This window comes from Lissotriton helveticus, chromosome 5_1 (genome assembly GCF_964261635.1).
Source record: "Lissotriton helveticus chromosome 5_1, aLisHel1.1, whole genome shotgun sequence".
Lineage (NCBI taxonomy): Eukaryota > Metazoa > Chordata > Amphibia > Caudata > Salamandridae > Lissotriton > Lissotriton helveticus.
In genome coordinates, this window is record NC_136065.1 from 294,502,752 (window position 1) to 294,523,018 (window position 20,267).

General features: G+C 44.8%; 1 long non-coding RNA gene across 1 annotated transcript in view; it reads left to right on the forward strand.

Annotated features, from left to right (window-relative positions):
* Positions 1-415: 415 nt before the first annotated feature.
* Positions 416-20,267, forward strand: part of LOC144753123 (uncharacterized) — a 211,610-nt gene continuing 191,758 nt past the window's right edge. Inside the window, exon 1 of the long non-coding RNA XR_013594208.1 lies at positions 416-520. This is a non-coding gene — a long non-coding RNA (uncharacterized LOC144753123). The remainder of the gene's footprint in view (positions 521-20,267) is intronic.

A 20,267-nucleotide genomic window follows, 5' to 3' on the forward strand; every position in this document is an offset into this window, starting at 1 on the left:
AAGATTCACAAGTTGACAGTTGATTGGTTCCTGCATGCAGTGGACATTTCCTGCAAACATGGTGTGTATGTGAGCGGTGGTAGAGTATAGGGACCGAAAGAGAAATGAATACTTCAGTGAAGCGCAGGGAGTGGTTCTCGCGAACTGTGATGTTGTTCTTACACAGCTGGATGGTTCTTACTCGGGATATGTGCTTTCAGCTCACAGAGATAAATGTGTTCCTGCAGAACTGGCTCCTTCAGGAAGGCGTGCGGTTTTTGCAAGCCCTCCTTTCCATTGGTCTCCCCTCCAAACCCCACCCTCCACAAGCACCCTTCAAGCTGTCGCTTCGGACACGCCTACTGGAGCTCCTCCCCTGGCCCGTCCTCCTGCTGTAGCTCCACCCCCTCCGCCTGCCTCGCTTTTTCCCGCTTTAGAAATAGGAAAAATCACTAAAATAAGCAGCAAAAGCGAAGGATCGGGGAAGTTTGTGCACATGCGCAGAGTGGTCCGAGCGGGACAGGGACGTCAATCCCAGCAGGTGGGTAAAGGGGACGCGGGATTTGGGGGAGGAGTGCAGTGGTGGACAGCCCACTAGGTTTTTCATGGAAGAAGAGAGGTGCAGGGAAGCTGGGGACAGTGAGGGCATGGAGCATGTGGGTGAGGTGTGGTGGAAGAGGTGGGGCGTAGAGTTAGAGTCCAAGAAGCAAGCCAGTTAGGGTTCCAGGGTGGGGCAGGACAGTGCTGCAAAAGATGTCAGGGCAGAGGTGCAGGATGGAACGGGACGCTGGGGCGGGGGGAGGTGTACCTGCACCTCGGATGAGGCACCTGTGGCACCGCCAACCGACTCCACCCGACCTCCGAGGACTGTACGCATGTGTTCACTGCTCCCTTCTCCCCGTGCCCCTAAACATCCTGTCACCCCATGCGCCCTGCTGTGTACCTGCCCTGCCCGTGCCCTCACGCCCCTGGTATGACTTTTCCACCATGATTCACACTGTTAAGCGCCCTACACTCGGATGTATACGTGCTGTGCCCCTCCCACCTTGCATGTCCTGCCTCCTGTTGTGTGCTAATGCACCCTGCAGTGCCTCCTGCCGCGCACGGGTATGCCTCGCACCCTTAAGTGTGCTCTGCACCCCCCACGTGCAGTGTGCTCCCCTGCGCCTGCTGTGCCTCCTGCAGACTCCACAGCATGCCTCACTCTGGGGTTGACAGGCAACATCAGCCGGACATGGAACTTTGTAGAAGTCTGGAGCAAGGGGGTGGGCGGATAGAAAGAAGGGTCTTAGGTGGTGAGGTGCAAGTAAAGTATGGAGGATTGCCTCTTCCCCCTATTCAACGTTAGGGAGTTTTATTTTTGAGACTAATGTTTCAGGTGTGTGTTAATAACATTTCATTTTTCAGTAGAATGCTTTTTGGGGAGGGGGGTAAGGGTGCCCACAGGTGTGGTAACTATCCTGTCTCTGTCCATGTATCTTTTCAGTACTTATTTGCGTCTTTGGGCCTACATTGTTGAACAAAGCTCTCCCACCTCACCCCTTGCACCGCTCACACCACCTCCTTTCCCTCACTTTAATTGCAACGTTTTCGTTCCTAACTTTTAGTCATGTATGTATTCAGTGTTTTTAGCGTAAACAGGGCATAGGTCAAGGGGTCGCGGTCCGCGGGTAGGTGAATGTTGGGGTTTGGATAGGATTTGGGGTTGGTGCTTCTCATTTACGCAGCCGCCTTAGGAACAGAATAGGGTGTTTGCTCTCCGCCAAATGGGCCATGGGAGGTGGGAAAGGTTGTTGATCTTTGGTGCTGGTCAGGTTCCCCCGGCCATGGGCAATCTGCTGTATTGGAGAAGTGTCTGGAGAACAGCGCTGTGGAAATATGCCATGCCTGGCCGGTGGTGGATGGGAGGTTAAAGGATGGTGGGGTTCAGCGTAGAGTTTTTTTGAGTGATTAATTGGATATCTATGGAGTAGCTTAGAATCCTGAGTGGAAGACAGCAACAGGCATTTATTTTTTTGACAGGTCCTTAGGGGCAAGACTGATCTGCAGGGAATTGATGGCAGGACCTGTTTTTGATGTGCTGCAGGGGGAGGCCTAGGAATGATATGGGGACAGGGCTGGTCCATAAGGGGATGCCCGAGGGCAGGTTCTGAATGAATAGCGACCATGGATATTCCATCAGGAACTTCAAGGGGTAGGGTTCTTGACAGATTACTGCCAGGATTGACTTGTGGTGGAATGGTGACAGGATTGCTTCCTGAGGGATAGCTAGCAGGCCTGGCGTCTTGATGAAATACTGCCAGGGCAATGATGGTATGAATAGGGGTTTACTGGCTGGCTGATCGTTAGCCTGATTGATAGCTGGCTTGTATGAGAGTTTCTGAATGGACTGATCTGTAGGGGATATGCTGACAGGGCCCGTTCGATAGCTGGCTTGTATGAGAGTTTCTGAATGGACTGATCTGTAGGGGATATGCTGACAGGGCTGGTGCTTGGGGACTTGTTGTTGTCAGTTCTTGGTGAATTGCTGTACTGGCTTGGATTTGGCTAGTCTCTGGGTTGTTTCACAGCTGTTTTGCTCCAAGGAGAATTGGTACTGGCAGTTCTATAAATGGATTGTTGGTGGGGCTGGTTCGTCGAAGATTTCTGTGAGGGCATGACTCTAGATAGATTGCTGACATGACATGGTGCCCATGGTTTGCTGGCCCACATGGTCTTTTTGTGGATTGCTGGCAGGTAAATATATAGATAGGTTGCTGACATCTGATCTGTGGGTGCATTTCTGATAGATTTAGCCTGTGGCTCAATTGCAGATCAAGGTGTTCTCTGGATAGCAAGGTTGGTCTGTGCATGAACTGCTGGCTAGGCATGTAAGCCTCTCTAGAGGATTTTTGACAGAAAGAGCTGGTCTTTGGGTGGAGTGTTTGAAGTGCTGATCCCTGGTTCCCTAACTGGGCGGCCATCAGGCTTGTTGCTTTCATGGCTTCTGTGTGAGGGTATTGCTCACTAGACTGCTCATTGGTAGTGGCTGGTGGCAAGCAGGGCTGCACTTGAATTTTTGCCAACAGGGTTACGCTTTGGGAAGCACAAGGTTGATGGCCAGGCAGATTAGGTAGCACAGTTGCTGGCATGCTGATCTATGGTTTGACTGATGTCAGCAATGGTCTTGTCAATGGTTGCTTATCAGATCCCACAAGGGACTACTGGGAACTCTCGTTGGAGCAACCACTTCTCGAGGCCCAGTTATCCTGGGATTTTTCGAATATTGTTTAGCTCCATAATTAGGCCCTTGATCTTCTGCTCCTGTTTTATTTATTTGACTAGTCCTTTATTGTGCTGTTGGTAATCTCCTGCAGGTTTCTATGGAGATGTTAAACTGATCTCTTAGACATCAAACTCCATATGCGCTAAAGCATTTAAAGAGACAGCTGTTGTGTGTTCTTTCTGAGGCTGAACAGGTCCTAGTGCCTCTGGAGACCTGCTCAGGGCCCCATCTCAAACGCTGGCCACAAGCTTCAGACTCTAATCCAAGGCCTTTTGTACTGCCTGTCTAGGACACTGGTCGGGACCCTCTTTGTAGCTCCTTGTAGGGTGTGCGCCTGGGTCCAATGCTCCCCTTTCAGAGGTAGGAAAGAACCAGCCCTAAGCATAGTGCTCGAATACCAGATTTAGATCCTTAAAAGCTAACGTAAATTAGATTGTCCTTCTCTAGGAGACTCTCAAAAGTGCCTTGAAGCCTTGTTAACTGTTTATGCTGCACATTACATGATAGCTACACCTTTCACAGTTAGATGACAGAGGGCCTTCTTCAATCGCCGCACCATTGTGAGTTTGCCATTGTTCCCTAATGGAAACTTATCAAATGTAATATACATGCATGCGTTGGTATCCTTGCTGCCAGGTGTGAGCCGGTCCAGCAAGGCAAGGGGCTGTGTTGTGGCAATCTTGGGTTTTTATCCGAAGTCATGAACGAATCATGGGTGTCAACATTTACACATTCTCCACCCCACCAGGCAGAGCAGGACCATTAAAATACGAGAAATTCACGCGCCTTTGAGAGCATGTGTACACTTTATTTTTCCAACACCTTCCTCCTTAATGTTGTATTTGTTTCCAGTGTAGTTTTGGCCATACTTCGATTTTTTTCTCTCGATCCCTGTGCAAGTTCAATATGTTTGCATATTTTTAGATTTTGCCCGTGTACTGAAGCGAGGTCCTATTTCGTGTGTGGCTTGCGGCGGCACGGCTCCGTCCTCCAAACCTCAATTTGGGAAATGGGAGTCTATCTTTTGAGGCACGTTACCCTTTAAACACTACCTTCATCGAGGCATTTCAGACCTCGACATTAAAGGTATATTATCCTTTCCACAGATCTCCATTTGAATCGTGCTCTCCACGATGCACCTGTCTTCCCATATTGTACCGGCGCCCCTCCCCTCCCGAAATGTAATTTAAGATTTTTTAGAAGCTTGTATAAAGTTAAATATGGCCTGAATATGTTGTCCCTCAGCTGCCTGCCGCTCGGCGCCCGGGTGACTGTCCTTCTTACACCGCCCCAGGCGCTCATTAGGAAACGAACTAGTTAATGCTTTTATTTTTCTATTTTTCTCTGCATGCCTTTTGTTTTTGCTTGTTTGTTTGCTTTGGATTGCAAAGAGAATTGACTGTGACAAGTAAAAGCACACTGTGGCTTTAAACTCAGGAGTTTGCATATTCTCCTTGGATCTTTCCCCTTTGCTAATTATTGTGTTGTTTTCAGAGCAAATATGTCATATCCATGGCGACCAGGCAGGTTTATTGTCTTTCTGAAGCAATAGCTCACATAAGTAATTAATGACTCCTTTTTTTTCCTCTGGCTTAGGTTAAACAGATCATTCAAGGAAAGTCATATCTCTCGCTCTTTTTTTCAGCTCACTGACATAAGAACATGAGTTAGAACAAGAATATACTTTAAGCGAGGAGTCAACAGCGTATTCCCCCCATTTCTTTTAAAAGCTGTAGTGTCGTTTTACAGACAGATGAGCCTGTCATTCTCCGGCCTCTAAGCCGGGCGATCTGTGTCCTCTGTGCGGGGCTGAGAGCCAGGAAAACAGCGCGCGGGGAAAACCTCCCCAAACCGCACGAACCCCGAAACACCTGCAGGCAGAGGGGCGTGTTAGTGAAATGCACCCCAAACACACGCATCCATTAACCGAGGTGCAGGAAGGGGGGGGGCAGACGAGAAATGTACACAAACCCCCACCCCAGAACAGGTGCAAGGGAAATGTCCCGCAAACCCCACAAGGGGGCGGGTTAATAAAGATGCAGCGGGTGCAGTGGCACCGGGGCCCCGCGGTTTGAAGGGCTCGCTGCACCCCAGCTATTGGGGGGCGGGGAGGGGGGGGCTTCTATTTTCCATATGTGCATCAAGGCATACTTCAGCCTGGTTTTCTACTGCCCCCCCCTCCCCCACACAAAAAAGAGGTACCTCATGCAAGGGAACTATCTTAAGCCCACACTACTCCCCTTCACTCACAGGTGTATGAAAGGACCAGCACGCATGGGAATGTCTACTAGTCACGGTTACCTCCCCCCCAAACATTTGTTGGCTAGGCGAAGCAATATACAGGGATAATATCCCCCAACCCCCCCCCCCCCCCCAAAAAAAACGCCCAAAAGTAGGTAGGTGGCCTTGCAAAAGATGCATGGAAGGACAATGTGTGTGGGGCGGAAATAACCGCTACCTCATTATTCTTCTAGACCGGGTACAGACAAGATCATGTAGAGAACTAGAATATTCCCAACCCACACTGAGGCCCCACCCCCAGAAAGATACAGGCATAAGTAGGAAATACCCCCCCCCCCCCACACACACACACACACACACTACACAAGTCAAGTCAAGTCACAATCAGAGGCGAAGTGGGTATCTGTGGAAAAATAACTCACTGAGACCCCAAGGAAAGGGGTATAGCATAGAAATGTCCCCAAAACGGACTTACAACCCAAAGGTGTGCAGGAGAAAGCACTGTGTAAAGAAATTATGCACAAACGACAGTAACACCCAATAAATGGTACAATGTGTGTTGAAACCCTCCTCCTCAGCCCCTTCGAAAAAATGAAAAACAGGCCTAGAAAGGGCAGCCTGCATGGTAAATATCCACCAACCACGTACAACCGCAAAAAAGAGTTGCGGAGAAAGCAAGTGTAGGAACTGGTAGTCTGAGTGAACCAGCATCCCTAAACTACAACCTTCCCTAAAACAAACACAGTAAAAACAGTATCGGTGTAAAACACCCAAACCACAATAACCTATGGAAAATAAGTACAGAAGAGGGCACAGTGCGAGGTGTGTCTCTGCAAATCACAGTATGCCCAAAAACGAAGAGCGGAAAAGGTCGCTGTGTATGGAGAATACTCTCAAGTTAAATTAGCCCCCTAATACAAGTGTGGGTAGGGGCAGTGTGAATGGAACCCTACTACCCCTACTAAGAGTACTGAAAGAGCCACACCTGTGGGCATAGTGCCATCACCGTAACTCAATATCTGGGAGAAATATCTACTAACCACAATACCCCCCCCCCCCCCCCCCCCCAGAGCAGGCAGATGAAAACACAGCATGGTAACAGTAATCACCACGCCATGCTTCACATCTCATTAAAAGAGGTGCATAATGACACTTACCATCTGGAATTCTAGATAGACCAACAGCCACAAAGAACCCTACACCCAAAAAGGGGACAGAAAAACAGAGTGCCTACTCTAAATAGTCACAGGGAACATTCTCGCCTAAAACTAGACTCGCCTAGAAAACTGGCGCTGGAAAAAATGTCTCAAGGAATATATTCAAACCACACCTACACCGAAAAGAGGTGCAAGAAAAGAAAACCTGTACAGAGAATTTCTTCAAACGACACCAGAGAAGTTAGCCTCTTGATAATATTTCCAGGTGCTTACAATCCCCCAGGTATATCTCACCTTCATACAGGTACAGCAAATAATCATCTAAGGGCAAGACCCTCAAACCGTGTCCCGATCACCCCCAATGCAGTGAAAATATCCCCACGCAACCTGTCAATCAGTACAGCAGCACAACAAATAGTTTAGGAAAAATTGTCAACCCATCCACCCCGAGACAGGTGCAAAAAGGAGAAGTACAAGAAATATACTCAACCCACCCGTAAACTCCAAACTAGATCATTTCTCGCTCCTTTTTCAGGTTCTGTCAGCTGAAACCTTAGCAGGGCGGGCACAGGTTTGAGTGTGCAGTTTCTCGCTGGTTTTACCCAGTAGACAATATATTTATGTTTAAAACGTTAAGACCGAGACTTTTTGTGCGGGTTTACAGGTGCATGTGCCATGCTCCTCGACATCCTGCGAGTGCTTTCCTTGCCTCCCTTGCCCCCCATCCCCAGCACACACACACAACACACACACACACGTTGTATTTCCTATTATGCCCTAGTCGCTTATTTCCAAACTTGGGGATTGAGCGGCCGGGAGATGAACGATCTGTTTGTGCTTGGGAGTGACACTTTTTTATTGGGTATGATATATTTATTTTTGGAGGAAAAGAGTGCCTTTCTCGGGGCGATAAAATCTGCCAGCAGAGACATTTGTTTTGGTTGTTTGAAGGAACATTGCGATGTTGGAGGCGTCATGTCCCTTCGTGTTCGTGGGGAGACGGGGGCTCCTTCTCGTACTGCTGGAAGGGGCGTGGGCATGAATGGGGGCGCCGTGGGGATGGGACAGTGCAGGGCCTGTGAAGTGACTGGCCCGAGCTCTCCGGGGCGGTGTGTGCAGGGCGCACTGAAAGCGCGGCCGCCCTTCTTTGCCGCTTCCCGGGGCTGTTTCTCCTTAAACGGAATAGCTTTCTTTCCTAGGTGGATCCGGGCGGCGGCAGATTCTTATAATCACAAATATCGTTGTGAAAATGAGATACAAAAAGTGCCGATACTCCAATAAAAGCGGGGTTCCCTTAACGGAAGAGAAGGGAGCCAGGCAGCGCGCTGCCCGGGTCCTGGACTGGTAATTGAGCCCGAGCCGGTGATGTCTAAATCAGGCGGTGAGACGGGGTGGGAGCCAGAGAGCTGCAGAGCAGCTCCCCGCGCCGGCAGGAAGGAGCCGCACACGGCGTGTAATCCGAGTGGCGGCCAGGGCCCGTCTTCATTTACACGCTTTACGTACTGAGGGCACGGCACGACCATTCATGCCCAAGAGCACAAGCTTGCGAGCGAGAGCAGACAGCGCTGCAATCTTTTCATTTACAACTGGAACCCGCTCGGAGTTACTTTTTAATTCAGAAACTTTTATTACACGGGCTGCCGATATTTACACATACTGAGAATTTAACTGTACGTTTGTCAGAACTTCAACTTTTTAAACACGTTTGTTGCAGGTTGGTTGTGCACATTTTAAGCCTGTCCGCAGATTGTGTGTTTTTGTAGGCGGACCACAGATGCTGAACGTCGACAGGGGCCGATCTGTGCTCACGAATATCGCGCAAACCTGCTCCGTGATGTCAGGCCGCCAGAAGAGGAAGGAAGGACGCCATAAATTGTGCTACAATTAATCAGCCGTGCAAGGGCCTGTAGTTAACGAGGTTTTCTAGGCACACTGCGGCCGCCGCGCGTCCTCGGTCAAAGTCCGGGCCCGGATTTAAAGAGGAATAATAAAAACAAAAGAAAGCCTGGAATTAGAGAGTATAAATCCTCAGGCGCCCTTGATCCATATTGTCAGAATTTTTTTTTTTGGTTTGATTTGTCCTGTGTGCCTTTGACGGAAAAAGCACGTAGAGAGAAAGAGCGACAGAGGGGGAGAGAGAGAGGGACGTGCCGGTCCTTTGGAGCTCATTATCATTCTTAATAAGTCTTAAGGAATAAAGAGGAGCAGTGAGTATAAATGCTGGCTAATCCTAACACTGCTCAAGGTGAGAGGAGTCTTGAGGACACACACGAGGAGAGAGAGGGGGCGGGCGAGCAAGAGGAGGGAGGGGCAGCGCTGATAGCCCCCAGAAACTGCTGTGAGGTGAGCTGGAGGGCCACCGAGGGATGACACCTCGCCGAAGTGCGGCGAGCACCTGGGGAAAGTTTCCCTGCCACCCCTGGCTCATGTGGGCTCCTCAGCCTGGGCAGAGAATGCAGCTCGCCTGATAGTAAGGGCTCCTCAGTCCCCTTTCCCCGTCCCTTCTCACTGGACCAGCTCCCTTCCGAGAGCCCCCGCGGGTTCCGACTGCTGTCATCCCCGAGGGCGACCTGTCGGAATCAGATCTGTGCCATTTACCAGACCCTCGCCACGTTCAAGGCTACGGAGTCAGAGCAGGGGTTCCAGTGCTTAATACCTTTTGCTACAACCCCTGTCCCGTAAGACTCCTTTGGTTATCAGAATAGAAGGTACGCAGAGATATGCTTCGCAGTAGAAAGGTATTCGCTTCTCGTTCGGCATAACCCGTTACTCTGACATGTGGACGGTCTCCACGGCTGTGCGAAAACAGCAGCTCCCAAGGTCCTGGAAGGGGAGGAGGAGAGACAGCTGCGGGGACATGCATAGTGTTTGAGCAGTCCCATTACAGACTAGCAGGCAGAGCCTGTGCGCCGGCTGGACGCCAGGGCCCGTCGGCTGCCCTGTTATCGTGTGCGTGAGTCCGACATGGGACACTTCATAACACAGGCTCCTGCAGTCAATGCTAAGCAAGGGCCCCGCTCCTTAGGGGGCCCACATTCAGGAATCACAACAGAGTGTGCATTTTTACATTGCTTTCCATTTGGGCCCTGCGAGGCACCATCCACTCATCTGACCCGTTGTGCCCAAGTGGGCCAAAGTACTGTACGCCATTTTAAGACGCCAGGAAGATCACTCTGTGTGCATTCTCTGACTAGACCAACCAGTTAACCTCTGAACTTACAGCCAGCAGGGCCAGTCTGTGTGTATAGGCAACGCAAGAGAGAAGGCAGGTCTGTGCACACCTACTGAAACCACACCAAGACCAGAGAGGCATATCCAAGAGACCCTCTGTGCGCATCGATAGACCATTGGCATCAAGGTCTACCTCTCCACGTTTTCTAAATAAAGCTTGCAAGGCCTGTTTATGAACGTGTCCTGAACTCACCCGCCAAGGCCTTCATATGTAGTTCTATGGTAAATTGTGGTATGAGCTACCTCTGGGAATTTACTGATGAGGCAGCTGGTAATGCCTGCCTGTGCACATCGAGAGAACATAGAGTCGGTAAGGCTTGCCTGTATACATCTCTCGAAAACACATGAGGTTCAGTCTGCCACAAGATCTACTCAACAAAGCCAGTAATCTCTCTTGTGTACTCGGGCAAACTGATTTTTGATAGTAGTGGAGGACTCATTTATGTGGCTAGGTTGGCTAATTTTTGCATCAGGAACAAAGGCTAATTAGGTGGCGTTATCGGTAGATCTCTTTTTTGTCATTTTAACTCATATTGATGTCTAAGGCATTCAATGCAATGAAAAATACTAGGATTTCGTAAGTAAGAAAATGTTGTTCACCAACAAATAATGATTTTGTCTTGCATGGAATCACAGGGACTCTATTTTATTAATATATGTGCAAAACATACAATGTTGCACTCAGCAGAAAATAGGCCTGAAAGCGCACATTTCATTTTAGAAAAAGAGTACAACTTTTATTCTGTCCAATCCGGTTTTGTTATAGAACTCGCCTTCAGTTTTGTCTTTAATATGTGCCCCCACTATGGACATCTAGAAGTACTTCTTTCCATTAGGGAGAAGCCATGCAAAGCAGTCTGTACGTTACATACATGCAGTATAAGTGCCTTTCTAGGAGGTACTGTAACATTGAAGAACTCAAACCTTTGAAAGAGAAATCTAATATCTGGGATTTTCTCTCTACTCTGTTTAACCTCTCGAAGTAACTGACCTTTTGAGAACACGTTGTGCTTTAAGATACATTTCCAGATGGTACTACTAAATATCAACCTGAAGAATATTGATGTACCAGAATAAAGAGGGCAGGATATCAAAAAGCAAGTGCATATAGGGAAGTGTAGATCTACTATTTCTAACCTAACTCCACATCTGTGTACCTTGAAGATATATGCATACGTTCACATATGTGGAGTTAGGGATAGAAAATCTAGACTCACCTGTCTATATTTATTTTTGTCCTTGATATTCACTACAGTCGATATACTGACTTCAGTATTTAGCATGCAAACCCAATTTCAATCAATAATGAAGTAAAACATTTTCATGACAAAGAAACATTCACTCTGTTTAAATTGCATTTCAGCATGTTGGGATGTTTTTTTGATGCTGCAGAAAAAAATTCATTTCCCAACCCATCTCTTGGTAACATGAATAGCTTCACTTCAGTAATACCCGCTAAGAACCTGAATATAGTAAATAAATAACAGAAAGGTGTGGAAGGTGACCAGTTAACTGTGGCAAAATATCTGTAACTGTGCTAAACCACCGGTGGAACGTTTGTCTTAATAACATTTGATCTGTTGAGCTAGAATACTTAATTTGTTGAAATTTGCAAAATATACAGTAAAGAATGTAATGTGGCAAGTGTGGTGAATCCATAATTACAAATAAAATGCCACGGCTGCAAAATCACAAAATTCCAATGACCTTGATTACACTGGAAACATCTGGTATGGTCTGTTTCACCAGGTCTACTGCACACATAAGCAGGTAAACGTTCCATGGCAGGTTTACTGACGACTAATTGGAACCATTGGTGCAAATTTCATATATTTGCTAAAGATTCTAAAATTATCATTTGTTCTTAAATAGAGTAACACACATCATGACACTCTAAAAGCCTGGATGGACACACATTTATTGAAAGTCAATCTTGAGAAAGCTGAGGTATTAGTGGTGGCTAAAGATCCCACGTAAAGATCCCACCTTTTGGTCACCAGATCTGGACATTTGTCATTTTATGCATCTTTACATGCGCAAAGGTAGACCTATTGTTGCCCTTCACACTTGGAAATCTGCAATAGCTGCTACTGTTGGTTCAAGATTTGATTATTGCAGTGCTTTGTATCTTGGAATTGATACATATTTTTGCAAATGCTTTATTTTAATCACTTCAAAATCAAACTTTGAGACTACCCTTATAAGCACCACACTTCCCACTGCTAATTCAATGCTTACTGAGCTCCATTAGTTACCCATCCATAGTAGCATTCGATTTGAAAGAACTTGTCTGGTCTAGAATTGTCTTTGTGGTGAAGCCCTCTCTTTTTTTGCTGACAGAGTAACTCAGTATTCCCTTCCCACTGACCTTGATCAACCTTATTAAAAAGTTTGCACTCCCACTTTCTAATTGCAGCTCCCCATCACTGGAATGCACTGCACCTCAAAAATACCTCAACTCACCTTCTTTGTATTAAAAGATTACAGACCTTTGTTTTTTTTAATAACGTTCAGCACTTTGCCATGGTCTTCCTTTATGTATGGCACCAGGAGAATGCTGCGTTTACGTAGCCCTTGATAAATGCTCTAAAGCAGAAGAAAGAAAATAGCCAATAAGGTTAGGCTGTGCACATCTTCTGAAAACATAGCTAATAAGGACCTGTGTAGATCTCAATACTCAAACACAAACGCCTTTGTTACATTTAGCTTAAGCAAGTTTGTGTTGTTCTATCACAGACTGCCAATAATGTTTGCCTTTGTAACTCTACTGAATACGTAGTTGATAAGGCGTCCCGGTTTAGTTCTACTGAACAGAGCCAGTAATGCCTGCTTGAGTTTCCCTTCTGACCACATCACCAATAAAACCTGCGGTGGGACAGGTACTGAAAGTAGGGCTTCTACATCATGGGATTTTCATTGATAGTTTTAAACCCTTAATAGTACAACCTAGGAGAATGCTCCCCGTGCAATTAAACAGTATAATTTTTTTTGTATAAAATATAAGTTAATACTACAAACAACCTAGCCACAGGCTGTATTGACCATATTTCATTTATTTTTTATATGAGAAACAGCCCACCCAAATGAAACATTATTCCGGTGCAAACCGAGTCAACGGTTAACTTTCCTTAATGTATTTAAAGGAAAAAGGAGAAAAAAATTGGAAAATGTGCCCAATTCTGCCGGTTTAGAGTACTCAGCTGTCTCAGTATCCCACCATGTCTTGTACTGGCAGTTGTGTACTTTCGTTTCTTCCAGCTGGCAAGAAAGAAGCACTGCGCATTGGACTCTGCCCTTTTCACATTTTTACTGATTATGTAATATGTTTCAAATCAGTTTTTTTGCTTGACGTTGAAATTGTTAGAAATATGGGTGTGTTGTTTTAACCACTACTGGACTAGAGACCACCGTTTTCAAAGCAACCATAGAATATCTTTCTCTCAGAAAAATCAATTTTATTTTTAAGTGTCCCTCTACAGCTGTAAACGAGTCTGAGAAATACACACCCTTGCCTTCGTGACTCCCATACGTTCGAAGAGAGTAATTTCTGCCTGAATATGTACAGGGAATTTCGATTCGAAGGGACAAGTCCACCTCCTGTGGATCTCCAGTTTGTCAAAGGAAAAGCCACGGATTTATTCCAATCACTGCAGATCCCTGCATGAGCTCCAAGCACCCTTAACATATCCAAAACCCTCGGGACGAAGTGCATATAATGAGACAGCATCCCAAAGGTATGGATCTCCTTTCAGGCTAAGGATCAATGCGTCTCTGCGTATTCATGTTTCCAGTGGCCCAATCGCTGCAGCAAATAATGGGGGTGATGGGGACAAAGGACAACTCTGTCTTGTTCCTCAAGGAAAACAGCCATTACAACGAAACTTTCACAACGCACTACCATTACGACAAAACTTTTACAACGCAGGATCCATTACAACGCAGGATCCATTACAACGCATGCCATTGCAACGCAGATGCTATTACAATGCATGCCATTACAACGTAAGTATGGGTAAGTATTTAATTTAATTTTAACCCCTACACTATCCAACACTTACCCTACTATTACACTCCCTGGAGTTAGAATAGTAATTTTAACCCCTACACTATCCAACATTTACACTACTATTACATTCCCATTAATAAAATAAAAAAAAAAATACTTACCCATACTTACGTTGTAATGGCATGCGTTGTAATAGCATCTGCGTTGTAATGGCATGCGTTGTAATGGCATGCGTTGTAATGGATCCTGCGTTGTAAAAGTTTCGTTGTAATGGTATGCGTAGTGAATGTATGCGTTGTAACGTACATTCGTTCCTCAAAGAGTGGAATTTCAGCCGAAACTGTGCCATTGACACAGACTCAGGCGGCTGCGTCCTTGTATATTAAGTTGACCCATTTCGAAAAAGATAGGACAAAACCGTTTTTATTCAGGATTGCTATTGGGTAGGTCTACTTCAGAGAGGCAAACACTTTTTCATCGTTTGGGAACCATCAATGCTGATAAATATTCCATCATCTACATACTCTAATTTCTCCCAAGGGTTTTCTTCATCTAACAGGAGGGCTATTTCGATCCTGGCTCTTCATGAGGTGATTCCAATTTTGCCTCAGAATTCAACAAAGACTGCTCTGCTAAATAGGAGGTGCCTCAGTAGCCTACAACTCCTACACAACCTGTAAAAGCACTGTTCCACCACTGTACTTCAAGGACATAGAGTACACTCATAGAGCAGTCTCTGATATTATGTATCCTAAAAGGAGAACCACCCCCCAAAAGACACATGCACCAGGATAGTCCTGCATACCTTTCATACACCAATAAAGCGCCTCTAAATGTTTAAACTTTACAACCACACATCTGATAGCACATCTCTTAGAACTTGTTCTTGGTCTAAGAGAACCAGCAATTTTGAAATTAATTATTCCTGCCGCAACTATTACATATTGAGCTCAAGTGAATAAGAAATACAAACCACCAGAAGAAGCTGAAACCCCACCGAAACTGTTATAGTAGTGCCAATTGACTATCACTCTATTTACTTCGACATCTCCTGAAAAGAAAGCAGAAGATTGAATACAGGGGGCTGGCAGTATGGACATTTTCTACTACAGCCATGAAGGCTGCTAGTTCTATTGAATTGCTAGGAGGTTATGACAGGACACCCAGGTGCTCTATTCAAAGATTAGCGGTTGACCTATCAAATGAAAGTGTCAGGTTTTCCAGGAGATAATAGACAGACTCTTATGAGAATCACATTACATTACTAATGCAGCTGTTGGTACCTCAGATGTGTTAGCTCACTGTTATTGCCACGACCTAGCCTCAAGTAGATTGTTAAGGCTGTGACTGACAGTTCCCAAACCGGAAGCACATGGAAAGTTTATTAATCCATCCTTTTTCTTGACATTTGCTTTTTGGTCAACATGTGGATGATAAGATGCATTGCATGAAGGGGGAAGTAAACATCTTAAATGTGATCACCTGAGAAAAGAAGGCTCATAAGGTTAGGAGAGTTTTACTCCTGTGTGAAAACATCGATCAGTTCTCCACTGAAACCTATTCATGAACACCTCTCATGAAAGGCTGCTGTCCCGTTGCCAATCACTTCTTCTCACACAGCTAATGAGATCCAGGTTGTTTGTTCTCAAGAACTGTACATGATTTTTCATTGTAAAAGGATAGTAATAACGATAGCACTACATTTAACCATACTTCTAACTACTTCACTAAAAAAAGCCCGGAGTGAAGCTCTCAGCCCTATCACTTATTCTAATCCCTTTTCTTCACACAATTAACAACACATCCCTCTTCAAAATTATTGCCTTTAGATAAATAATAAGAAACAGTGGAAGCTAGCAATGTCATTCAGTTGCTATAATAATTACGAGATTAAAAACAATTTATTATGTTTGAATTCTATAAAAAAAAGTTTTTGCCACAGTGGATTTCTTTGTATTTTTCCTTTCTTTGCACATAATGTTGAAGTGCGCACCATAGAATCTGTTCGAAACGTAACCTTAGGTGAATAAATAAAATAACCAGCTGGCTAATTTCTTGAATGCAAACATATATTCTAAAATGTCAAGAAACTGTTAGCTCCCTGTACTTCATAGCATTTGTGGATAAACAACCTCATAGGAGAACATCAAAAACAGAAGAAACTCGAAGATGTTTTCCTGAAGCGATGGTTGAGTTTCAAATCCCTATCAGCCAAGAATAGTAGTGTAATGGTGAAAACAGTTTTCTGCAACCTGGAGACAAGGTTCAAATTACATTATTGTCAGCTCAGATAACGTGTTTTGTTTTCATTAAGAAAGATCTCGCATCCCATGGCAACAGTTATTTACATGTTTCATTGTGCACGTTTTTATCTTCATACTCTTTCTTTAATGAAAATAAAATACGTTGGGTTGTGGGGAGATAAGTTTCCCCTCTGCCGCTTGTCATTTCTGCATGTAAGTTCCTTTGCTAAAAATAAAGTACAATCATTACACAAACCTATCTATAATGCGCTCATAGATAATAGGTAACTCAAAAAGACATGGTGATGGTAGGAAAAACTTCAGAAAATGTTTGGCACTTTTGAGTATATACCAACTATGAAAAACGTGAGAACAGTGATCTCTTGAACATCTGACTTCGACTCGAATGACACTTTGTCATGCACTACATGCTCTCAAACAAAACATTTGAATTTTCATGAAATAATAAGACAAAATTGGAATGTTTTATTGTCTGCCACCCAAGCGGATTTGAAAACTAACGTAAAACAAATAGGAGAAGCAATACATTAGTCAGACAATAACGTCCTTAACTTTGAACATCTATGTCTTTAAGAAATACAACATTATGGGCCCTATTATGATGTCGGCCGGAGTTGTCTCCGACAAACACTGTCTCGTTTTGGGAACCAACGGACCGTAGGTCATCGGTTCCGAACACCATATTACAATGCGACCGCACATGGTGCAGTCGCAAACTCCAATTTCTCTATGGGAGTTTGTGTGGTGGGCAGAAACCACCCGCTACACAAGCTCCCATAGGCAAATGGGAGTTTGTGTAAATTCCTGCACCATGTGACAGGCACCAAGACGGTGCAGGGATTTTCAGGGTGGCACCCAGGCCCACAACCGTAGGCTGCAGTTGGAAGAGGGCCCTTCTGGGGGCCCCAAAGTCGCTTGCCGACAGGATTTCCATGTTGGAAAGCCCGGCATTTAAAAAGCCTGTTGGATACCGACATCACAATCATGACTGCTGAAACGCTGTCTGTTCGGGATTATGTGCAGCTACCGACTGGCTGACGGGCTCCTTGAGCTATTGTTATTTCTCATTACCTTAATTTTGGATAATTTATATCTAATGCCATTTATTTCTACCTGGTTAATGACTGTAATTGCATTTAGGGTCATTGGTTTTATGTTTTAAATATTAAATTATCTTTTCTGTTTGAAATTATTACTTAATTTCTCGATTATTATTTTAGTGCTGCAGTTTAAAAAAATGTATTTTCCTTTTTTGTATATGTGTATACCAATAGCAGCTATTAAATATATAGTGCAAAGGCTTAATCAACTGACTGAACCATTGAACTACTTAAGAGCTGCTATACCTACATATTTATGTATGTACATATATATATATATATATATATATATATATATATACACACATACATACATACATATATATATATATATATATATATATATATATATATATATATATATATATATATATATATATGCCTCCACATGTCGTCCAAAAATCGAGGGCGCACTCCACAGAGGATTAAAGATACAGCTTTATTAGTTTCAGGAGGAAAACTGTGCATTCATGTCCATCAATCCGCCTAATGCATTTCGAGCCTCCTGGCTCTTGCTCACAGGCTTTGCTGGCAAAACGGAAACCATGTTGATTTCGGCATTTTAACAGGAAACATCCTTTTTTGGCGCCGTGCACCCTGGTCATTGAAGTGCCCCTTTCAGTAGGTCGTTCCGTTTTCCAGAGTTCATTATCAATATTGCAGCCCTCCAGTGGGCCTGAAACATGCCCGCACAGTTCAATAATAAAAAATCTCCTGTGGCCACACCGAGGCACGAACAGTTCTTTGCCTCAGCAGCACCTTCCAAACGTTTTTCAAGGCGGTGCGCTCTCACGGCGGGACAGCCGTTTAAATGCCTCCACATGTCGTCCAAAAATCAAGGGCGCACTCCACAGAGGATTAAAGATACAGCTTTATTAGTTTCAGGAGGAAAACTGTGCATTCATGTCCATCAATCCGCCTAATGCATTTCGAGCCTCCTGGCTCTTGCTCACAGGCTTTGCTGGCAAAACGGAAACCATGTTGATTTCGGCATTTTAACAGGAAACATCCTTTTTTGGCGCCGTGCACCCTGGTCATTGAAGTGCCCCTTTCAGTAGGTCGTTCCGTTTTCCAGAGTTCATTATCAATATTGCAGCCCTCCAGTGGGCCTGAAACATGCCCGCACAGTTCAATAATAAAAAATCTCCTGTGGCCACATATATATATATATACTACCTACTGGCGGTCGCCAGTAGGTATATATAGTTAGGATTTTTTTCCTATGGGATTTTTGAAAATTCTATGTCGAATAACTTTTGCGTTTGAGGACGGAATTGGCTGAAATTTTCAGGAAAATGGAACATTTTGTTTCTGAGCAGCCCCTGAAAATTGGGGGGGGTTTCGTCAAGGGGGGGGCCGAGAAAAAAGGGGGGTCCCAAAACGCGTTTTTCCCATGCAATTTTCCATAGGGCGGTTGGACTCACTTTTAGCTCGAACGACTGAATGGATTTCCATGAAACTTGTCAAAATTGTAGATATTGTTTGCCCGATGTGCCTTTGCTAGGTCTCAATATATGTGCTCCAGTGGATTTTGATAAATTAACGTTCAAAAAAATATATATATCTGTAACAGCGCTCCGGTTAGCGCCCCGGTTCGCGTACCTGACGCGTAACGGAACTTCGCGAAGCGAAGCTGATTGGCTCTCCGGTGTCTGTCAACATTCTAAACAGTCCGGAGCGGCCGCCATTTTGTCTCTCGGTAGGATCGAGAGACAAGAGGTGAAGAAAAACGAAGGGGGAAATTAATGAAAGGGGGCAAGGTAGACCCCTCCTGACCCCCTAGGATTGATGAGGGGGCTATTAAAGGGTCCCGCGGGGCAAAAAATAAAAAAAATAAAAATCAGTTTTTTCGCGATAGAGGCGCTACCCGGTACGCGAACCGGTTAGCTAACCGGTAGCGTAACGGGAGTCCGCCATCTTGTGTTTCGGTCGAATTTAATCCTTTTTTTCTTTCACTTCCTTATCTATTTTGTTTTTCTCAATTATACCCTCTTACATCTTTTCTTTGGTAAATAGATCTATTAAACAGTATCTCTCTGTTACTCCCTCTAGCTGTCTTTCTTTTAACATTACTCTCTGTTTCCTTCCCTTATACTCACTCTTCCTTTTTAAAAAAAAAAATGTTTTCTGTTTCGCTTCCGGTTCGCGTACCGGCGCGCGAACCGGGAAGCGAATCAAAAGAAATAGAGGTTGCCAGAGTGCTAAACATTCTAGCAATTTTTTATAAATGGGAGGTAGTTCTGAAAAGAACTTTTTTTTATTGTTTTTGTTGTTTTATATTTTTTTTATTATTTTTCTGAACATTTTTTAACTTTTTTTGTATTTTTTGAACGGTTTTATATTTTTTTTGTTTTTTTGGGGGGGGAAACGAAAATCTTTCATTATAAAGGGCTCAACAGGAGCAACAAAAAAAAAAGATAATTTACTTTCTGGGGCGTTTTGTACATTTATGATTTTCAATACCTCTGTTGATCAGATTTATGCTACTCTCCCTATAGGAAATTATTTGGCCGCAAAAAATGCAGACTTGCTTCACGACCCCGAAGTTCATCTGTATGTTGGGGACCGTCTCCCTCGCCTCTAGTCCCGTCACTGCCTGTTCGGTTGATGTACTGGCCACAGGAGGGGGTTTTTCCTGCATGTCACGTACCTGCGCAGCACTATAATTTATAGGGTGCCACCTATCCATGTGCCGATGCATGGTGTAATTCCCAAAGCTGTACTTTTTATCAGTCCCTCTGGACAGAACTTTGTCACAGATCAGACATGTGACATAGCGGGCATTTACTTTTTTTTGGCCCCGGGGAAATGTATAAAATTGCCAGATATAACTATCCTTGACATGGGACCTCCTTGGCTCTTCAGGCAAAAAACGCCTCCTCCCTTGCTCCTCTTCCTCTTCTTCCTCCTCTTGATTAAGGATGACCTGAGGAGGTGGTCCATCCTTTTTTGGTGGTGGTGGTGGTGGTGGATTGGCTCCAGCAGCTGCAGCTACAACACGTGCCATTGTAGAAAAAATAGAAA